Below are 13071 nucleotides of genomic sequence, written 5' to 3' on the forward strand. Positions count from 1 at the left end.
GCAGGGCACACCTGGCCCCCCAGCCCGCCCTGTAGACCCTTCCCATATCCAAGCTGCTCTGGGTGCAGAGGTGCTCTGTCCAAGCCACCTGCCCAACCCCCGAGGGCCTCCCCCTGGCCCAGGGCCCCCTGCTGGGAGTGCACTCCCCAGATGGCCCCCAGGGCATCCCCAGGAGCTCTGAGGACCAGAGCTTTCTCCAGAGGAGAATCAGTCCCAGTGTTGGCAACACCTTGGAGAGGAATTAGCACCTCCCGGTTCATTAGGGCCCTTAATGAGGCTGTGAATGAGATGCTAAGTGGGCATGAGGAGCCTGACACCTCCCCTCTGGGAGCCCCCCTCCCTGTGCCCAGCATACCCGGAGCCGCCAGGTCCTGCCGTGCCTGCTCAGGCCGGGGGCCTGCCCTGCTCGGGCACATGCCGCTCAAGGGCTGTGTGGTCCCTCTCTGGGTGGCACGGTCATCTAGGGCACAGGCCAGCCGCTCAGGCTATTGGGTTTCACTTCAACCATTCCCAGGGCATCGGGGACACGGGCAGGGATCGAGTGACTTGGTAACGCGAGCTCTGTCCCGGGGGAGGTCTGCAGAACCCCAGTGTGTGGCAGAGATGACCGACAACCCCCTACCCAACAGGGCACGAAGCTGGTGGTGGCATCCATCGCCACAGTGGCACTTGGCCGGGGCCTAGTCTTCTTCCTCTGCAAAGTGGGTTGCCAGCCACCCTCAGGGGCCCCCGTGGAGGGGGTGGCCCCGGCAGGCAGGGTGCCTGGCACTTGCAGGCCACATAAACCAGAGCAGCTCTCGGCTGCTTCATGTGTGGAAGTTCCCGGTCACACTGTGTTGGAGCCGAGCAGTCCGTCCCGGTCACACTGTGTCGGAGCCGAGCAGTCTCCGTCCCGGTCACACTGTGTTGCAGCCGAGCAGTCTCCGTCCCGGTCACACTGTGTCGCAGCCGAGCAGTCTCTGTGCTCTACGATGTCAAGGTTCCACTGCAGAGCTCTCACGAGACCGCCTTGGGGCCTCCCACGGGTGCCCGACCTTGTGGGACCATCACACGGGAAGGGAAGCTGCTGACCCAGGGGCTCAGAGACCAGGGACGGTGACCGACTTCTCTATCCTCAGACCACCCGCCTCTCCCGGGGGTGACAAAGCTGGCCTGAGGCACACATGACAACAGGATCTCCAACAAGGCAAGGGAGGCCCTCTGCTGCGGGACGGAGGACAGAGCTGGACTTGGCTTTGGTCCCAGTGCCTTTATTTACTCGGATGTCCACTCGGCCATGACCTTCACAGCATCATGCAGGTGCTGCCTCCTTTCAGCACGAATGGACTACGGTCTCCTCGTCTGTCAGACGGGAATAGTGACGACGACGACGATGATGATGACGATGACAGCAGGGCCTCCCTCAGGACCGGCTGTGAGGACCAAGTGAGCTGACAGTCATGGTGTGCTGGGAGCAGGCTCTGGCACAGAAGAGGAGCTGGGTGGCACTGGCTACCTGCACACACAGTTTTCATTGAAGCACTCGCAGTCCCCTTTGCAAAAGTACATGGTGGCCCCTCCACGTCCTTTGAGACCTGCAGTCCCCAGCTGCGAAGCCCTGTGCACCCGGCTCCTGACGTCCAGCCTGGCACGCACTTCCCATCCCCACCTCCGTGTTCCTGCCTGCTTCAGGTGCGTCTCCAGGTGGGGCCTCAGGGGCCCTCTTCGCACCTGCCCCCAGCTGGCCTGAAGCCCTGGCCCCAGTGGGTCACCAGTGACGGCTCAGGTCAGTCCATGGCCCACTTCCCTACAAGTTTCTGGGGCCTCACCTTTTGTGTTACACTGTAGCTTCCCAAGGAGAAAACTCTGGCCTCCCGCTGCTCCTCTCCTGGCCTCTGGGGGATGGGCCATGAGGCTGTGGGTGACTGGAAATGGGGGGAGAGCCATGCAGAGGACACAGGCCTCCTGCTTGTCCACGCCTGAGCAGGCCCCACAGTCCCACTGGGCTCCGGGTGCCAGGCAAGGACAGGGCCCCACCCGCTCGGCCTGGGACTCCGGAGTCTGGCATCGAGTTCCTGCCCGGAGGACTGGCCCTCAGGAGCCTGGGGGCCCAGCCTTGTCACACTCCTCCTTCTGTGTCCCCTGCTTTCAGACCCGCTCCTTGGGTGTGGCAGGAGGCGGAGCTGGGGCGGCTTCGTGCTCTGCACAGCCCTGGTGACCACAGGCGGGGACAGCATCCTTGCAGCCCGGGTGGCTCTCCACCACCACTTAGCAAGGACACAGCAGGGAAGTAACAGGCGTTTGGCAGGGCCTCGCTGCAGTCAGCCGGGGCCAGTGCCCTCGGCCCCTCCACTGGCGGTCGTGGGCTGGGGCGGGCCTCTCGCTGACCCCCGTGGGCCTGACGGTGGTCAGTGCAGCTGCTGGGAACTCCGGGGGACGGAGCTTTCAACAAAGGAGCTGACGGCAGCCTCCGGAGCAGCAGCAGCAGGGCAGGCGCTGAGTGCTAATGGGATGCCCACCTGGGGCTGTCAGCCAAAGTCCTGGCGAGCCTGGCGGAGGCTGGGGCTCCTGCTGGGCCCAAGTGGCACCTCGCCTCCTCCGGGGCTCGGGGTGACAATCTGACAAAGCCTGCTTCCTCGGCGGGCCCAGACCTTCCTTGCTCATCTCAGGGAGGCTCCGGGGTGGGGGCTGGGGTGGGGGTGAGGGAGGCAGCAGGCGCTGGGGGATCTGGGGGGTCAGCCTGCGTCAGAGCTCGTGCTGACTTCTCCACCCCCGGTGGCCGCTGGCTGCTATAAATACCACTCCTGTCTCTGGATGTTGCAGGAGGTGACCTAGAATCGTGGGCTGCGAGGCCTCCTAGGTGCCCCCCTCCTCCTGCCTGTTTCTGACAGAGCCTGGCTGACCAGAGCACCCACGTGACATGAGAGTGCCCGTGGTTGGGCACGGTCCTCGATCTGCATGGCAAACCCAACACGGAAGGAGACAGGCCTGAGCTTCCCACTGTCTTCACACGCGAAGTCCTGAGGGTGCCAGGCCCCTGGAGAGCAAAGCCTTGGCCAGCCCAAGAGATGGCGGGGAAGGGGCGTGCACTCAAGGCCGCCGGCCAGCTTCAGCTCGGCTGTTGTCCATACACTTGAGGCAGCTTCCAGCATCAGGCTCCCTCAGGAACCCGGTTCAGGGCTGCAACCTCCAAAGCCAGGTGACCCCAAGTCCCACCTCCCCCACCTTCCCAGTCCCATGGTTCCTCCACGATTCTCGGTTTGACCTGGTTTCCAAACTCATCATCACCCTGGAAGCCTCCTGGGACACAGTCTACTTTGACAGGGGCCCCGTGACAATGGTTAGCGGTTGCTGCATGCGTTTATTCGTTGGCATGCTTCTGAGCTAGCTCCTCCCTGAGAGCTCACAGGCAGGCTTGGGCCTCAAACCCCGGGCATGGCTGACCTAGGAGCACAGGATAGGAAGTGGTCTCCAGACCCGGCAGGTGAGGTCCCAACATTCACAGGTGGCCAATATTTGTTTCCATGCTGCCTGCAAATGGGGGTTGGGGGAGACAGCCACAGAGGGGACATGGCCTCTTCCAGAACAGGCTCTTCAAGGAGAAAAGGCAGGAGACTGCTCTGGGGGCGGGCCCTGGTTAGTGCGAACACAGGTGCAGTATGGTTAAAATTAAATTCAGGCACACAGCTGTTCTCCACCCATCCATCCAATCATAAGGGCTCCCACTGAGTGCCATGGGAAGATGGCAATAAATAAAAGCCAATGAGGGGCACAGGGTTCACAGCCCAGAAAGCAAGGCAGCTGGAAGTCACTCGTCACACATGATGATGAACCCCACCATGTGTGCTTGGGAGGGGGCAGTCCCATCACAGCTTGGATGGGAGGCGAGGGGCCAGGTGCTGGATCTGGGCTTGGGGGACCATGGGTGACATGGGTGTCAGGGTGGAAAGAAGCGTGTGGCACAGACTGAGACTTGGCAGGTGGAAGTAGTATGTGGATGAGGGCACTGTCCAGGGCGTCCCCGGCCTCCTGGCTTGTGAAACTGCACAGGCAGGCAGGAGGGCACCCGATCTCAGAGGAGCACCTTGAGAATGGGGGCCTGGGGCTGCCTGCCCTCCCCATAACTCAACGTGGTCCCCTAAAAGTCTCAGTCCAGCTCAGTCCTGACCTTAAGCAAGCCTGCGCACAGGCAGTCCAACCTGTCAGACTGTCGGGCACCCATTCAGGGGTGAGCACATGCGCGGGACTGGAAGTAATTCCCCTGAACAGTCAACTCGTCACTCTTCCTGCCACCCAGCCCTGACCACCAACACGACCCCATGGGAGGTGAGGCGATCTCAGAGCTCAAACAAACCCATGCAGGAAGGGGGATGGCGAGGGGATATTTGCTTCAGGTTAACCTTGCATCCTTCTCTCCCCTCCCCTCCCCCATCCCTCCCTTCCTTCCATATATATTCTTCCCATCCATCCAGCCATGCATCCAGCCATGCATCCATCCTCTTCCCCTCCCCTCTCCTTCTCCCTTGATTCTCCCTTCCATACACACATCTTCCCATCTATTCTCCCCTCTCCCTATCCAACTACTATCCAACTACCTATCCAGGCATCTACCCATCTACCCATCCCTCTTCCCTCCCTTCCATATGTCCATCCATCAACCCACCCACCATTTCCAGTCCTTCCTCTTCTGCTGGCTGCCTGCCCTGCAGGACCCAGCCTCTGCCTGCCTTCCTCTCTCCCCACACTGCCCTGGCTCATTTCCCTCTCAGGCCCACTGGCCTTCTTGCTCACCCTCACAAAGGCCAAGTGCATCCTGTCTTGACACCTCTGCCCTCACGCCTCCTCCTGCCTGGACATAGCTCACCCCACCCCCACACTCAGATCTCTGCGTGGCTGGCCTTCCTCTGACTCACTCAGTTCCTAGCTCAAATGTCCCCTCCCTCCTCAGACCTGCCGCCCATCTCAGGGAGCCCGGTCCTTTCCTGTCCCAGGACTGTCTTATTTAACTCTCATCTCTGTGCACTAACGCCCTCCTCTTTACTCTCTGGCTGCTCTCACCAGGCCTGGCTCTCCCAGGCAGGGACCCAACACCCAGCAAAAGACCTGGCAGGTGGCAGGAGTCACTAAGTCCCCTGCTGCTTCAAAGAGAAGCCATTTTTGAGGATGGTGCAAAGGGATAGAGACAGAAGACATGGAGCAGCAGCCTGTGTGGCGCTGAGCCCAGAGCCCAGGGCCCTGACTCTAGCCCCTGGCTCTTGCCACGCCAGGCTGCCCCAGGCCCAGGTTCCAAAGCCAGATCCTGAATTGCCCCCTGCAGCAGCAACTGAGCCTGGACTTCACTGTTGCCCAACGGCCGTGCTGTGGGCGAGGCAGGGAGGAAATGTGGCATCTATTTGACTGATGAGGCAACTGTGGTGGGAAGGGGATATTGGCGACTTTTCTGCAAAGACACCATGAGCAGGACCTGCTGCTGTGGGGCTGCCCACACTGATGAGCTCCCCCCACCTCCCTGTGGACCTGAGCAAGTGTGACTTTTGGTGTGAGGGGGAGAAACACTCAGGATGCAGCCAGGAGGTGGGAGCCCTGTCCCGGTGGCAGGGTCTGCAGCTTGGGCTGAGCTGGCTCTGGCCTGCCTGCAAGAGTGAAGCCCCAGGGAAATGAGGTCCCCGCTAGAGGCCTGGGGTCTTCATCTGGAAGATGGGCTGCTTGTTGCCCAGAGGACCTTGCACTGTCCCAGGATTCACCCCATTCCTCTCCATTTCCAAGGCCCTGCAGCCCGTGGCTCAGGAATGCAGTGCGGTCCGCGGTCGTGGGGAAGGTGCGGAGCCCTGCGGTGCTGTGCCCTCCCACCTGCTTTCCTGTGGACCCTGCCATGGCTCTGGGAGGCACACAGGCCGTGGCCCAGGGTTGCCGTGGCCCCCATGTCGGAAGCCCGTCAGAACGAAGGTCAAAACCTAACCCATCAGTGAGGCTCAGTCTCTGAGCCCCAGACCCTGCCCACGGCGGAGGGAGAGGGACAGGGAGACTCAAGCAAGCAGACCTGGTAATGGGACCACTTCCCTCCCGTGACCCCGATCTTCTCTCTGCCAACCTCCGAGGGACAACAGGAGAGTGAGTCAGAGGGAGGCCTCTTGGAAGGAAAGCACTAAGAGAAGCCCTAGCCACACACTTCCCCTGACTGGAGCCTCTCCCGGACCACATGAGGGCCCAGCTCCTCCCGCTCACACCTGTCCAACAGGAGACTGCAGGCAGGGTGGGAGCGGCATCCCAGCATCCCCCAACCCCGAGGCAGAGGCAGGGCCAGCAGCTGTGCGGGGGGCGGGGGGAGCAATTTCTAGTCCTGAGGCCCCTCTGTGCCCGGCCCTTCCACTGTCGCCTGCTCAGAGCCTTCTCTCAGCCCTTCTGGGGCTTTGCAGGACGCATGAGATCACGTCTGGGGAGGGCTCCCAGCGCCTCCGGGGGAAACGGCCGGAGGGAGGGGGGTGGGATTAATTATGTATTAATGTGCTTATTTATTAGCACTTCTCTCGGCTGCAGGGGCAGAGAGGGAAATGCGTGGGGCTTGGCGTCACAGGATCCAGGCTGGAAACTGGGCCAGGCTACCGAACAGGTGTGGGCAAGTCGTGGCCTCTTTGAGCTCCAATTCCTGGATGAAAGGGATAAAGAACCACCAAGTGGTGTGGCTGAGGGCTCCGCACAAATGGGACTTCCTTAACCTGTTCAGAGGGGACTGCAAGAGCACCTGCCCCATCTGCCACGCTCTGGGAGGAGGAAAGGCCAGGCTGGCACAGAGCTGCGTGTGAGCGGGCTCCGGCCGACGCCACTATGGCAGCTGGAGGAGTAGACAGGAGCAGGGGTGAAGGGGCTGCGCTCAGGCTGTGCCCCATCTAGAGCTCGGGCTCCACCCCACCCCTGAAGCAGTAGGAGGAGGGGCAGAGCAGGGTCCGGCAGTCACAGCAGCTTACGTGACAAAGCCCAGGAGACCAGTACTCCTCGTCTCCATTGGTCCTGCTCCCAGCTGAGAAGGCGTGATGGGGCTACCTGTGCTTCCCACAGCCAGCAGCCTGAGGCTACCCTCACCAGCCTCCTCACTCCCAGCACTTGACGGGCGGGCTTTCCCAGGAGCCAGTCCAGGCAACCTCCTGCAGCTGTGCCCAACTGAGAGAGAAGATGCCCTCCCAGCTGCTCTAGGTTCTCAGAGCTCTTTGCCACGAAGGACACCAGGCAGTGTCTTGGTGACGGCCTGCTCATCCTCACAGCTTGTACAGCAGGTACTGAGCAGCACAGAGCCCACGGCAGCGGGCTTGCTAAAAGCCGCCATGCAAAGCAGGGTAGAAAAATCCGAGACCACATGCCCAGAGACTCGCGTCCTCACGGGACCAGAGCCACTTGGTGAGACTGGCCTGCAGGGAGGGAGAGGGCTCCCTCTTCCCAGGGACGCCAGATCTCTCCAGCCACTAGTTGCCTAACCTGTGCCTCTCAGCGCCTTGGTCCCAGGACCAGGACCACAGCCTCCAGGAGCCATTGGCAATGAGCTCAGGCGGCCCAGAGAGAGAATGCTGGGAGCCATTACTCTCTGGAGGGCACACAGAGGGGAATCAGGTCCAGGGCTTGTGCCTCCTAGGCAGGCCCTGAGGCTGGAGGAGTTTGAGCTCCCGGGGCTGATTCATCTGAAAGGGGGTGAAGGGAAGGTCAGGGCAGGGGCTGGTCGAATGGGCAAGCTCTCCTGCTCGGAGGAAGGGTGGGGGCCTGCAGACAGCTACGGCTGCTCCAAGAAATCCAGAAAAGGAGCAGATGTGTCTGTGCGTGCCTCTGCCCCTCGCCACACAAAAGCCCCATTGATGCCGCCCCTCAGCCCCACACCCCAGGGCCAGTGCCCCAGCTACCAGGGCTCTGGGGGGCCTCTCCTGCCCCTTGCTGACAGTCCAGCTGCTGCAGCCACTGCTGCCTTGGCACGCCAGGCATGCCAGGCCCGGGCACTGTGAGGTCACATGCTCTGTGTGGGTGAGGCCAGCGTCTTGCTCACAGGCAGTGTGAGTCCTGTGGGAAAAGCTGGGAGCCCAGAAGCCACCTGCCTGCCACCCTGGCGCAGTCCCACCTTGCCCATCTTCTAGGAGGGCAAATCTCTGGGCAAACAGGCAGGTACAAGCGGCACGGCAAGCGCAGGGCTGGGAAAAGCAAACAAGAGGCCTCACCCTGCCAGGCCACAGCCCTACAAGGCCATGCTCTGGTGGCCCCGCCAACGGCAGCTGCAGGTACCCCAGTACCAGGCTTCCATACTTGGAGGGTCCCCCAGGGCAGATGACTTGATCCTCCTGCCACCAAATTCCCCCAGAGAGGCCTACTTGTGAGGACAGGGAACAGGCAGGCTGTGAGTCCTCAGAGGGGGGCTTGCGATGCTTGGGTGCCACCCACCCGCCACCCCAGGCCTCTCTGCAGTGAGTAACCCAGCAGGCCATGTGCTGGACAGGGTCCTGCTGACCTGGGCCCCAAGGTCTCTACCAGGCCACGTCTCGTCTGGGTGACTCTAAGTCTTGGGACCTTGAGGCCGCGATGGCCACCATGCACAGCCTTCAGGAAGGCTGAAGAGGATGCACAAGGGGTGCACACAAAGCATAGGCCTCAGCACCGAGGAGCTCGGCCTGGAGCTGCCTCTGGGTGTGGGTGGAGCTGGGGTTGGTTGCTCCACGTGCTCCCAGGGCAAGCTTGCCTCACTGCTCTCTCACCCTCTGGCCTCAATCCCTCGGGGTTGTGGAGCCAACACCAGACCCCTGATGGCCTGGCTGTACTCCATCAGCAGGGATGGTTCCCACCAGCCCCGACTCAAAGCAGAAGTCGGCTGTGCTGAGAAAGGCCTGCGCCAACGCTGGCTCCTGTTCCTGGGCTGCAGGCGGACCCCAACCCACGAACAGCCAGAGGTTGACGAGCCTGTGCGGTGGAGCCACACTGCCTCTCTGCGCCCTGCTGCTGGCCACAGTGGAGCACGTGCAGTGCAGGCAGAGCTCCCCCGGCCTCCCTGCCTTTGCACAGGCTGTTCTCTCAGCCCTGCATGCCTTTTCCAAGTGGGCTCTCCGGGAACTCCTCAGCGTTTAAGAATTAACCTACATATCACCTCCTCCATGAAGTCAGAGGGGCCCGCCAATCCCAGGGTCCCCTCCGCTCCGGCTTCCACCAGGCTGGGTGCTGCCAGAGGGCAGGGCTGTACTCTGCAGCTCTATGTCCTTGGCACCCGGTACAGTGCCTGCTGCCTAGCAGCTGCTCAAGAAATGTCAGACAAGGCCCCGGCCCAGCTCCCTTGCTCCTCTCAGAGCACGCTGCCAGCATCACTTGGCCAGAGAGGCTCGGAGGCGGCATGTGGGAACCAGGGCAAAACTGCATGTCCCCGACAGGGCGGGTGGGGCCCAAGGTCTCGTCTCCTGCGGAAGCTGCCACAGGCTGCAAGCACCAAGCTTCACCCACAGTCAGAGGCAGCTCTGGGGGCTTGCAGGATGCCTCCCCATCTCCAAAAGCAGAAGCCAGAGTTAACAGGGGGTGAGCAAAGGGAAGGGAAGAGCACCGGAACTGCAGGGAGAAAGGCAGCGTGGCAGCCATCTGCTGCGAGATGTTTGGAGAACACGCGCTCCTCGCTCCGAGGCCCCACAGCCAACTCGGGAGGGCTGGGCCGCCCCTCTGCAGATGGGAGCTGGTGGCTCAGCCAAGCCCCACAGCCCCCTCCTGCCCGCCCCGACCCGCCGGCTGCCCCCGTCTGACTTTCTGATTCTGGAGCGGGCTGGGGGTGAGGAGGCCAGCCCAGGACACGAGTCGCACGGCCTCTTCCAGGGAGCCCCCCGGGGCTCTGGGGAGCTAACCTCACAATAACGAACATGACAACCTAAGGCTGACTTGGGCACTGACACCAGCTACTGTTTACTGAGAGCCCAGCCACCCGCCAGAAGGTACAGGAACTTCTAGCAGGAGACAGAGTGACCAAGAAGAGGACCCGCCCTGCTCCTCGCCACAGAGGCCCCTGGCTAGCAGGAGCCCTACAGAAGTCCCTGGGACCCTCGCCTGTTTGCCAAAGCCAGGTGCGAAGGAACCTGTGTACCATTGAATCCCACATGCTCACACGAGGGCCAACGACACGGAGACCCAAGCTGATGGCAAGACCCACAACCCTGCCTTGCATCGGGCTCCTGGGGCCCTGGCACCATCCTGTGCAGGGCTGGCTGTGTCCTGCCCTCAGCACCACTTGGCCTGCCACACAGAGCTCTGCCTCCCAACTCTAACAAGAGCCACCTTTACAGGGCTAAGGTGGTGCTGGCCACCCCAGTATGGGCAGGGCCCCACCTGCTCCTCCAGCCACAGCCAGCTCAGCCTCCAAGCTCTTGACCATTGCCTCCAGGCTCGGGAGGCTGGGCAGGGCTGGGCCCACTGGTCACATTCCTTCCCAGGCCACCCTACCCTGCCCCTGCCCACAGAGGAATCAGAACAACAAATGGAACGGACACGCCTTTGGGGCAGTATGACACCCTGCTCGGCGTGACCCTGGGGCCGCCCTGAGGCACCGTGCCAGCAGAGATGGCTGCATTTCTCCCTGTGCCAGGAGGGTAGGTAGGGACCGAGAAGTCCACCTGCCAAGACCGGACCATGCCAGGGCACCGAATGCTACCCTGTTGCCCTCAGCCTTGGCAGCAGGGCCCCAAGCGGCCCCGAGTGGGGGCTGTGCCCTGACCCCCCACGCACAGCTGGCCACAGGAAGGCAGCACTTTGGGGCCGATCCCTCAGAACTGTACCCCCTGTCCCAGCCCCCAGCCCGCCCCACGCAGCCCTGCTGCCTCCGCCCCCGCAGGCCTGCTTGCAAGCCGCACACTCCGCCGTGCTGTCTGCTCCGTCCTCCCCAGCCCCCCACAACCGTAATTGCGACACCTCCGTCCCACTGACTGCGCCTGCCGCTGCCTGCTCGGGGGAGGGCCCGAAGACGCACTCCAGGGCATCATCTGTGGAACGGCAGCAGACTCGGGTGTGGGTTTGCCTGTGGGGAGAGCTTGCAGTCCCCCCTTTCTCCTAGGGGTCCTTGGCCCCAGCAGGGTCACTATGCTGACCCCACTTCCTGCCTCTCACAGTGGCTGCCTGGGCTGCCTTGTGTGTGCAGTGCTGCTCACCGGGGAGGAATCAATGGTTTCCCTATTCCTTCTCTGGCCTCTTGCAGTGGGGGCGGGGGCGGGAAGGCCTGTTACCCCCAGGTGGGGGTGGGGGAGTCATTCCCAGGCTCCTCCTGTGGTGGAAAGTGGGGGTCATGTGCTTGCTGCAGACTGAGGGGGAAGGCAGCCTCAGGATGGGGGCTGGGAGGTTTGGGGGCACCCTGCCCATAGCCTGTGTAGGGTCAGCAGAGGGGCCCCCTGCCTTTAAGCACAGGGACCCCACGTGAGCCGCTGTCACTACCCAGACACCTTCACAGATCCTGCCTTGGAGGAGGCACAGCCGGGCCCAGGGTGAGTCACCAGGGAAATCCCAGCACCAGCACCCACCACTGGTGATGGTTCCGCTGACACCTACGGAGTGGGGTGCCAGCCCCTCCCGCAGAGGGCGAGAGGAACACCCAGGCTCCCTCACCCCCATTTCCTGCTCCCTGAGACAGGCGCTGTGGGGGCAGTGAGGACTCACTGGCACACACCCTACCAGCAAGGCCCTCTCTGGGCCTCTGGGCCCTCACCTTGGGTGCGTGGGTAGGGAAGAGGAGGGAGAATGGCTCCCTGTCCCCTGCCAGCTCCTGCCTGATGCCAGGCACTCCAGCCTCCAAGCAGCCTGCCTTCTAGGGCCTCAGGAACCCCAAGGTCGCAGGGGGGCAGGGATCCTCTTCTGCCCTGAGCCCAGCACCCTGACTTCTTGCTGCCTGCAACTGGGCCCTCCAACTCTCCCTCCCCCAGAGGAGGAGGGGGTGAGGAGGACAGCAGGCCACCAGAGAACTGCGCTGCCCAGGGCAGAAGAGGGATGGGCAGAAGACTTCTCACAGCAGGGCAAGCTGTCCCCGAGAGAGACACATACTAGGTCCCCACCAACCGGCCAGACCGGTTGGTAGTTGGTGTGAGTGGCAGCCTCTTGGCTGCCAGCAGCCCCAGGGCACAGGAGAGGGGCCGGGGAAAGATGGGTGCCCTTCTTAGCTGTGGCTGGGGGGACATTTCTCCTGTCCCATTACTCCAATCCCTTCCAGCCTGACACTTGCCCAGGGAGGGCCACCTTCCAGGTGAGGTGAGGTTGAGGACGACGTTCTGTGCACACCTGCCCACTGCCTTGGGTGGCAGAGTGGACCCAGGGCCTGGGAGCTCGCAGACGCAGACGGCATCAGTTGCACTCAGCAGGACTTCTGGGGATGTGACCATGAAGACACCAAGCTCCATCCTCAAGGAGCTCACGGTACAGAGTAACGTAGACACAGGGCAGGCCAGCGGGTACAGGGCAGGCCAGTGGGTGCAGGGCTGTGGTGTTGGGGGACCCTCAGAGGATCCACTGTGCAGCCCCAAGCAGACAGCGGAGGTTTTCTGGAAGGGCAGGAAAGGGGGAATGCAAGGCTTACTTGCTCCTCTCCCCCTACTCCCCGCCGTCCACACAAAAGCAGGGCGCCCCTTGTGCAGGGCCGGCGTGCAGCCAGCAGTCTGCCTGTGCAAGCCTCCGTGCTGGGCACCACCATGAGCTCCCAATGCCAATCTCTGGGGCGCTGGCAAAGGTCACTTCACTTCTGCGGGCTCCTTGGGCCAGGAAAAACATGCTCGGATCGCAAAGAGGGCCTGTGGGGCCGCTTCCCTGGGCGTCACAGGCCTGGTGCTGCTCACACCCCAGCTTTGATCTTCCAGCCCCTCGGCATGGTTCTTCCTGAGGACTGGCCTCTTTGCCTTCCCAGGCAGGGAAGTGGGTGGTGGGAGAGATCCTGCAACCCATCCATTACTTTGTAAGAAGACTGGAGACATGTGACCACACAAAGCCCAGGGGTTTACTTAAATGTCTTTGAAACAAAGGCTTGAATGGATTTCTCCCCACCCTCCCCTCCCACTGTGCCACTCAATGGAAAACAGCAGCAGCTCAGGGAGGGCCAAGAGACTTGGGGGCTGCTGGGGG

At 62.4% G+C, this 13071-nt stretch overlaps 1 protein-coding gene across 1 annotated transcript in view; it reads right to left on the reverse strand.

The window, feature by feature from the left end:
* The window catches only part of DAGLA (diacylglycerol lipase alpha), a 46149-nt gene extending 33878 nt beyond the window's left edge, over positions 1–12271 (reverse strand). Inside the window, exon 1 of the mRNA XM_062196039.1 lies at positions 12238–12271. The gene's annotated coding sequence lies outside the window, so the exon portion shown is untranslated. The remainder of the gene's footprint in view (positions 1–12237) is intronic.
* Between the last annotated feature and the right edge of the window lie 800 nt (positions 12272–13071).

Source organism: Lepus europaeus, chromosome 7 (genome assembly GCF_033115175.1).
Source record: "Lepus europaeus isolate LE1 chromosome 7, mLepTim1.pri, whole genome shotgun sequence".
Classification (NCBI taxonomy): Eukaryota; Metazoa; Chordata; class Mammalia; order Lagomorpha; family Leporidae; genus Lepus; species Lepus europaeus.